Source organism: Anopheles marshallii, chromosome 3, assembly GCF_943734725.1.
Source record: "Anopheles marshallii chromosome 3, idAnoMarsDA_429_01, whole genome shotgun sequence".
Taxonomy (NCBI): domain Eukaryota; kingdom Metazoa; phylum Arthropoda; class Insecta; order Diptera; family Culicidae; genus Anopheles; species Anopheles marshallii.
The window spans coordinates 4,888,433-4,897,775 of NC_071327.1; positions in this window are offsets into that span (position 1 = coordinate 4,888,433).

Below are 9,343 nucleotides of genomic sequence, written 5' to 3' on the forward strand. Positions count from 1 at the left end.
GCACGGGGGATTGTGTGTTTGTGTTTTTCCCCCGTGTTAGTTCCCCCCGGACCGGGAGCAACATTTTTAGGTGTTGGCTCGAAGAAAACGGCCAAGTTCGGGTTTTTTTCCCCCAGGGCGGGTGTACACCATCGTTTGCCAGATGGCTTGGTGAGAGTGTTTGATGTTGGGGCAAACACACAGACACATACGGCCGCTTGGATGAGCTGCAAGACGTCATTCAACACTGGGCAAGTGTGCCTATATTCACCCCAATCTAACTTCACCTCGTTTGGATATGTTTTCTTATTGGCGAGCCCGTTCGAATGTCTGTCAAGTGCGAGGAATTCACTTGAGCATCGGTTCGGCTACATTAACCAGGCACTCGAGATAACGCCTCCACGTTTTTGCGATTATTTCCATATTAGTTTGTCATCCCACGCGCACACCTCCCAGGCGTTACATTACACTTGACGGGGTGACAGTGGAGTTGAAACATTAGCTCATCGAGTGCGAGGTCGCGTGCGCCTACGCACGAACCTGTAGTTGATCGCGATGACAGATTGGTATGGGTATTGGAGTTTCTGGCGGGAGTTAATTGTGTACGGCCAAGGTCAGGGTGGCGTTTACATGGTGTTTGCATATGATACGGTATCAAGTTTATCGAGATAGTAAGCATCAGTGCAGTAGTTCCTACAATGATCAGCTCAAATTGACGTAATCTCCCAATTGTGGTCCTCTTTCCAAACCCCGTGAATGCTGTCTCCTGACTGAAACTGACGGAACGTGATCGATGGATGAAGTTATTGTGCGCGTTGATCGCGTGCGGAACACGATCAGCTAACTGTTTTGTAAACAAATGTTGCCTTCACACATGCCTCATCCACACGCCGGTGGCATCATTCAGACGAAGAAATAGCCCAGAAATCTGGCAGGAATGTGACCGAACGCGATTGTTTGTGCTTTTTTTTGGAGGGGGGGATCAAATTCTTCTGGTCTCGCGCGTATGCACTGCAGCGTTGCGTTGCGCTCATTCTTTCGATTTCGCTCCCGGTTTTAATTATATCGCTTTACACTATGGGTTCCTCGCGAACGAAGGGCTTGAGCCGGCACCCCGTTAAGGGAAAGGGTGTTGTTTACATGGCGTTATGTTGGTGGTGTTTTATGAGCGCACGGTGTTACTGCGCTGCCAAGGTTTGTGGGAAGTGGACGCAGATAAACAGCGTCGCGTTTTACGCAAACAAGAGCAACTAAGTTTACAATCGGAAGGCGGGAAGTTTGCAGACGAATTGTTGTACAGCAGCAGCCTTTGGGTTGGAAATAATTGAGAGAAAAATTCAATTCTGTGGAAATTTAATACGAAAAGCGCAAGCTTAGTTTCAAGTGGTTGTGGAATTGCTATGAAATTTATATTCAAATATTAATTAAGCTATCGTAAAATGTAATCTTATGGTAATATTAAAGCAGTTCATATTCCATTGAAACTGTTATGGGGGTTCTGGTTTCTTGTTGAAAATTGAATCGCAAAGCGTTGAAGGAGCTCTCATAAATTTTAGGATCTTGTTCAATTTGACAATTATTTTATACCAACCTTTCTCAATTGAAATGTCCTGAAAGCCGAATATATCAGTACATTCCATGTTTCCTAAATATCCTATAAAGACGAATTCCGAAATATCAATTCTATGGTGCAAATTCATTATTTTTAAACGAGTATTTGAAGTACATTGTGGGTTTGTTTTCCCAAGCTCTATTAAAAAATACTGTTTATTGTGCTTAAGTTCATGCGATGAAACATCAATAAACAGTACGTGCTGAAACGCGAACTAAAGATTCCTATGTTGACAGAAAACATTCTGCTACAAATAGAACGTTTGAATGTTACAAAGAGATCACATTACAGGTTACTGCTAAAACTTCCTGGCAGTTCTTGAACAGTACTACTGTATGACGTAGATGATCAGTAAAGTAATTTGAAATTCCATTTCAATTTTGAAGAAAGAAGAGGGTGTTTTGTTTACCAACATTCTGACATTCTGATGTTGGTGGCACACTATTCCTTTATCTCCTAGACCTTGAACTAGATACCTGATTATGGTAAAGAAATGTACGAAAGGCCGTGAGGAGTTTGCTTGTGAAGAAATGGGACACTATTTCTGGAATGTAAAATAGCAGTTCTGATGGCTCATTATAATTGCTTTTTCGCCCGACAACTTCGTGCTAAATGCAGAGTGGTGATGAGAACACCCCCGATGTAGCGGGGTCATTTTCCCAGACCAGGCGTCATCTTCCGCCCGCTCGCTATACGTTGATCGGGAGAGAGAGGTTGCCGAGGTTATTTATAGTGCTTCCATTCAATGCTCTACCATGCCGTGTATATGCTGTGCACCATCATCATATCACCATCATGATCATCATCAATGGTTGTGTAAACACTTGGTTATGTGCAGATGAAAAGGTTGACAAGGACCGACGGTCGACGTCGGTGACTGTGGGGGTGGTGACTCCACGGGCGTGTTGCTGTATGTGCCGCCTGCAAGTGCACTGTGTTTCGTTATTATTGTTGCCAGCGTTGCCCAAACCACGTGCTTGCTGTCAATGGTGCTCTTAAATACCGGCGCTGTTGCGTATTGATGGGTGAACGAGCTGCACGAGGGCGAAATGTCAAAACCATTCACTTGTTTCGTGATAGAGGGCCCGCGCTGGGTGAAAGATTGAGGGGGCGTACTACGTGCGTGTGTGTGTAGTTGAGTACGGGATAGAGTTAAACATGTGTCCAATCACAAAAGCAGGGAATGAAGGGTTTTGGCAAGGGGTGTTTTGCGCAACTGACTGGTGATGCTTATTTATAGAACCAATTCTCAATTCACTGTGGTCTACGATCTTTTCGGAGGTTCCATCCAATGGTTTGGACCCGTTTATCAATATTCATGTCCAAAGGAGGACGGAGAACGGGGGGAAAACAGTGTGCTAAATGCAAATGAAAATGTCATCCTTTGGATTTGGATTTGTTGAGTCTATTTATCGTGCGTCAGTTGAGTGTACTTAACTCATGCGATATGTACACACCAATTGAATTTGAAGGAAGTTGTCAATGAGTAATGGAATTCGTTAAATGTGTGACATTGTTGTTTGTTTACTTTTTGATTAATTGAACTTTAACTAAGAATCATTTTGCAGCTGATATAGTAAATATTTACCACCAACAGGACACTTCCTATCTAATTCATTATTCTTCCTTTCGAAACGATTGTTTAAAGCAAGCTCAAATCACTTTAAAAAAAATCAGTTTAAATTTTTAGTTACAAGCAAATAAAAGAATTGAACGGCGCATGACCAAAACCGCCATAAAGCTTCCACAACTTGAACCGGACACGTTTCTTTAAGTTTCGTCTGGATCATGCTGTGTGAAGTGACAATTTTCTCGTGCGACCATTCATTCCCCTGTTTCGACCTCGGCGCGTGCAGCATTTCCACGCGATGCTCACGTTTTTTTCCCTCAATTTTTTGTTTGTTGTTATTGGTTGTCGCTTTGGCCAGCGCAAAATGTGGATCGTGTCAATTTGGAACGAAAACACAGCATAGAAACATGAAAACCGGTTCAAACTTCCTAACCTATCCTCGAACCATCGAACGCGACAATCGTCTGACAAAGGCCGTGGCGTTTCGACCGGCCACAGATGTGCTCTAGAAGAGATCCGTGAACGGAAATGAACTTTTTTTTCTGCTGGCGATCAATCGCTGAGCGGAGGAAAAATTGGGAAAAGAAAGCGTAGTAACGCAACTGCGGTGTGGTGGGAATGTCGGCAGTGTGCGCCGTTTTTGCTGTGCGTCACATTCTGCTATTTTTTCTCTGCCCATCCACATGTTTTGTAACCAATGTTTGGTACGGTGCGGCAACATACGGAAATGTCAAAGCAATGCACGGTTCCTGATGTTGGCCCGATGTAGACATGTTGGAGAATTTATTTCTAGACGTGTTTTGGTAGTTGAGTTGAGGGAGTTTTTGTTTGTTGCACTGTTGAGATTCGTTACAGCAAGTTGTTGGTGGTATGTTTTGACTAGTTTGGCTAGAGGGGTTTCCTATTCATCACGTCGGTATTGAGTTGCGCAACGATCTCGTTGGAGCTGAGTGTAAGGTGAAAGTTTGACAGATTGAAGATTTTTTTTCTAATGCAAATGTTTTGTAAACATACAGCTTATACATGTCGATTTCGTTGCTATTTTGCTGGATCAATGTTGCAAAATTGATGTGAAGTGATAAAACCAAATGGTAATAGTTTGTTAGCTTTTACACAACACCAAACACGTATGCCCATTTTTCCTTTCCCGTGCATGAACAGAGCTTCCGGCTTAAACTCCCCTTGAACTCCAAGTTAATAAATTTGTCACCACAATTACAGCGCATTTTTCAGCTGTCAGATGTGGCCTTTACGGGGCGCAATGCTTTACCACAAAGCGAATAAGTGCCGGCAAAATCCACCGAATCCTGCTATATTCCCATCGAACGGAACGTGTCGCATCTGCAGTTGTTGGTTGGTCCTTGTGTTACTCTTCACTGGTTGGGTGATCTGCTGCAACATGAAACCATTCCGAAGGGTTTTTCTTTTCTCTCTCTTGTCGTACTCCAATCCCATTGTTCTTCGCATACACTAGAACAGCTTTTGCTACCGCTGAATAATCGAGTGCCATCATTCAATGCTGCGCGAGGGCTGGTGCTGCTGCATAGCAAGTGGGCATTGGGTAAGCCCGTCTGATATGGGGATACGAGGCAAACGGTTGACGAATGGTACGTGGGAAGCGTAAAATGTGGTGCTTTTTCAGGAAATCGGTACTTGCGTTTTGGGTTGTGAATAAGTCTCTCGATTTGGCCCTTTCGATCGATCGTATCCAGGGAGGTGGATGGAGAAAGGCCACCGAAAGAGTGCCGAGTGTGATGTGTGACGTGTCACTAAATTCAGAGAATTCAGCAAATAAGCTGGAAGAAGTAAAAATGTCTAAAGAATCTATTTCGTAGGATGATGCTAGTTTGCTTAGGATTTCCTTCGTTTGAAGAAATTGAATAATAGCTTACTTTAAAATTAGCAATTAAGTAGTGAGTCATTTCTCATTAGCGATTTTCGAACATTTCATTAGCGAAGTAACAAGAAAAACTTACAATTTACAACAAATATTTGACGAATCGAAGAGTTGCTTATAATGGCATCGAGAATGTGCGACAATTTCAATATGCAGTGACTCTTCCTGGGCTTCCAATATATCACTGGCAGTGGTGACAGGTGGCAAAATGAGAAGGTGCTGTGTTTTCGCTTGCGTCACCATTTTCCTGATGAAAATTGCATCTCATTCCACTCACGTACGTCACACGAAACGAAAGGGCATCCACTTAGCACCGTGCGAGGAAGGTGTCCTCAGACGCGTACGTCTCGAAGTTTCGAACCACGCTGTCTGCCGGGCAATCGTGCAACGCATCCCATCGTTGGTTGGTGCGAAGTGTAATTTTTTCCTCATTTTGAAGCTCAGTTTTATGCTCGATTACGAGTTATGCGTTCGTAGGGGTGGCTGTGTGTCCGTTCAATTTCGAGACCCTTATTGGTGAGTCAGTCTGATGAATCGAATGTAGGCAAAGAAGTGTGAGGGATGGTAGCAACAGAAAAAAAACCCTGTAAACGTGATAGAAACGAAACGATAGGGACAACAAACGTGAGTGCTAAAAAAAAGGAAGGCAAAGGAAATTGACGAGCGACGACGACGACGAACCGACATCGAATGACCATGTTTTGTGCCTACTTTTGCTTGTAGCCAAACAACACCCAGCTAGAGCAACGCTCGATGGCATATGTGCATCGTCTTGGCAGCGAAATCGTGCACTTCTCACTTGGCCTTACGGAGGCGTTACGTTAAGCTGTAGCGAGGCAACAGCTCCGTATCGTGTACAGCTGATAACTGGTACGGCTGCATCTGGTACGGCTGAAAGACACATAAAAATAGAAGTCACGGCCTCGATACAGACGTCGTACTGTGTGTGAGAGACACCCCCACCTCCTTTCGACATCATCGTGTGCATGCATATCCGGTTGATAGTTGAGCCGTGGCTGAGGAAGAGCAACATCTCTCTGCAAAAAGCGAACGCTTTCGGTGCTTGGCAAAAACCTTCCGCCCAAGCTAATAATGTACGCAGAGTGTTATATGCCGGTTTGAAGGCCCTGTTCCCTTTTGGTCGTTTTTACGTTCTGTTTCGATCGGTTCGATCGGCACCTGTCATAAGGCTTCGCGGCTTGTTCGCTTTGCCAGCGAGGGTGGTAATGAATGTTTAATTCAAATATCGATTTCCTTCACTTTGGGAATGGGATAAGACAACTGTGTGCACGTGTGGTATCTTCGACCGCAAGTGTGTGGTGATGTTATTGGCGCGAAATATAATGCTTTACCTTTACCTGAGCCTTGGTGAAAACTGAGCATCATAGGTCTCACGACCTTGTGTCACCGGTAGGATCGTCTCAATGGGTACAAATGGGTCCATTATACAACACATTGCGCATCATGTGTTAGTCGAAAGGAAATAATTTAAAAGAAATACGTACCCATTTTCATGAAATAGATTTAACATGCCCTCAAAATATGTTGTGCCATGAAAAAAACACCAACAGGGCAGAATTAAAATGGACGGTTCGTTTTCATACCGTTGCAGCTGTTGCAGTTGTCGATAGTGACGATATGATTAGGAAAGAATATAATGACCTTCAACCCATATGTCATAGATTTAATCGTTTCTAGGAAAACGAATAATCATAATAATAATCATCATCATAATAAGTATCATAATAAGCTGTCAATAAACATTTCATTCGAGTCGTAGGGCTCCTTTGAAGTAGACGTTTTAGCAACGTTCGTTTTAGGCCGTTCAAATGACAGAATCGGTAATGCAGGGTTCCAACAGCATCACCGACCTGTGTTCAAATCTCGACTGAACTTTGCACTGCACACACGCAAAGTGTCGATTATTCGGTTGTGGGCAATGTGCTATCCAGAATTAGTACAATCAGAAGAAGAGTTACAAAACAAAAAATCCCGACTTCTTGTTGCTTCTTCTTTTACCATCTCAGAGCATCTTTTTAACAGTGATACGAGTTCTTGGAAGCAAGAAATTGTAGAGGCATATTTTATACGGTATTATTATGTCCCAAAGACATTTCCGTGTCATGTTCTCCACTAGAGATTGTGATAACCATATGATGTGACACCCCCAGTACACCGTCCCCATTTCCATGAAAGCAGCAGAAGAAAGCACGATGATGAGACCTCCTTGAGGGCATCGATGACAGGGGAGTTATTTTGTCGACACATTGGAGATGATGATGCCGTTGCAGTAAGGAACAATATTCAAGAATATCATTTTAATGAGACACTCTTAAGTGATGCTGGAACATTAGCAAAGAATATTGTAACCTTCTTTATTTCTCTCGCTCATTCTCTCGCTCTTTCTCTCTTTCTGTCACTGAGGTTATGAAGTTTACAGCAATGAAGTGTGCCGTAAGGGTTTAGTTGCAGTGTCACGATTTTGCTGACGGATGAGCGCGCAGTTTCTTTCATCATTGTGACGATGCGTTGGTAGCCGTCTTAGAAGAAATTAATGAAGTATCCCATCCGTCAACCGTAGATATGGGTAGGAATTTTGCTCCGCTGCCCGTTTGGATCGTGTTGATCGTTATCGGAAGGTGTAGTTACATGATCATTATCACGCTACCATGCATGTCCTGCTGAGCATGACGGACAGCCCGCATGTTTCGGTCGGATCTTGTTTCCTGCGCAAAGCCTCACCCATAAGTAGAAATATTTAGCTGAAATTCGACCGGTATGCAGCATGGATTCAATTGAAACCATGACGAATTGGATCGTCGGGGCGTACGCAGGGTTTTGTGGAGAGCAGTTCTACAACATAGCTGAAAATTGTTCCAGTTCGTTTTGAGGCAATCGGAAATTCGTCTCTTGGTGCTTCTTTTGGTGTGCTGCGATTGTGCGGCACACCATTGCTAGGTTGTCTGCTCTCGCGCGAACATTAGGTACATAAATCGCTGACCAATCAATGCCCTGCTCGCTGCAAGTTATGCTTTCCTTTCGCCAACGTCTAAGCGCGGTTCAAAGGTCAATGGCCCCAACGAAATTACCCCGCAGGCATATAGTGGTGGTAGAGGTGGTGGCCACAACGTAGAAAATAAAACGCGATCACCTACAAATAGCATCATCCTTGCGCGTTCTTGCTGTGGATGCTTCATGCCAGCAGTATACGCGATGTGTTCCGGTGGAATGAAGTGATCTTCGCTTTTATAGCCCCGGTTACGTTTCCGTTACGATGGATGCGGCCCACTAGTGGAGTTTCTTTTTTCTCTCGCTTCGATTCGCGATTCCTCTGCCGGTGCTGGTAGCCGGCGAGGAACTACACACGAACCCAACAGCAAAGGCAGCAATTCGCCAGTGTGTTGGAAGATCATTTCGCTAAGGAACACCATCTCGATTTGTGAACGGAATGGAGTTGTACGGACAATCTCCGGTACGCTTCAGAAATTCAGCCTTTCGACGAGGATGAACCAAAAGGCTGGATGGTAAAAAAAAAGAACACCTCACGAAGTGGCAGTTTCGTTGTGGTGGCCATGGTTGGCGAAGAAAGCGCGGACGGAAAGAAAAAAGGGCTCGATTTCAATTTCCAAGTTCGTGCGCTTAATAAGCTCCGTTTCCATGCTGTTTTAGCTCTCACCACGCGAAAACGGTCGAGATGGTCCGGTTCTCGTTGTAAGTGACTGCTCAATACCTGTGTCCGTGCAACCCTTTTCATGCTTTGAAGGCTCGTGACCGTTGAGACAGTCCACGAGAGCGCATCTTCGTGTTGTACTGTCAAAGTTAGCATCCCTCCCCCCGTTCCCCCACCCAGTTCCCGCTTGTTATCCACAGTTTTACCTGATCTGATCTAATAATCTTCTTGTTTGCCTAAGCGGAACCGACGTGTACTTTATGTCCGGGGACTCCGGAGACCACCTTCGCTTCGGGGTGGGTTGATTTATGCATCGCTGCATGCAAGAGTGATCCATAAATCACAAACACCGGCACAAAAATGGGAACATTTTGCCCCTAGTGTACAACCATGTCACCATCCCGCCTCTGGGCGCGTTCTCTTCCGCTCGGTTTTTTTTTTTGCCGTGCTTCTTCCTTTACGTTGTCACAGGAATGGAAAAAAAGGTTCAACTCACCTGAAAACAAAAAAGAAAGTACCTTCGGGGTGGTAAAAAACTTTCGAACGTAGCACAAAACTAGTTCATCGTATCGTCACCTCGCATCATAACCTTCAAAACTCCAGGCACTGCTTCGC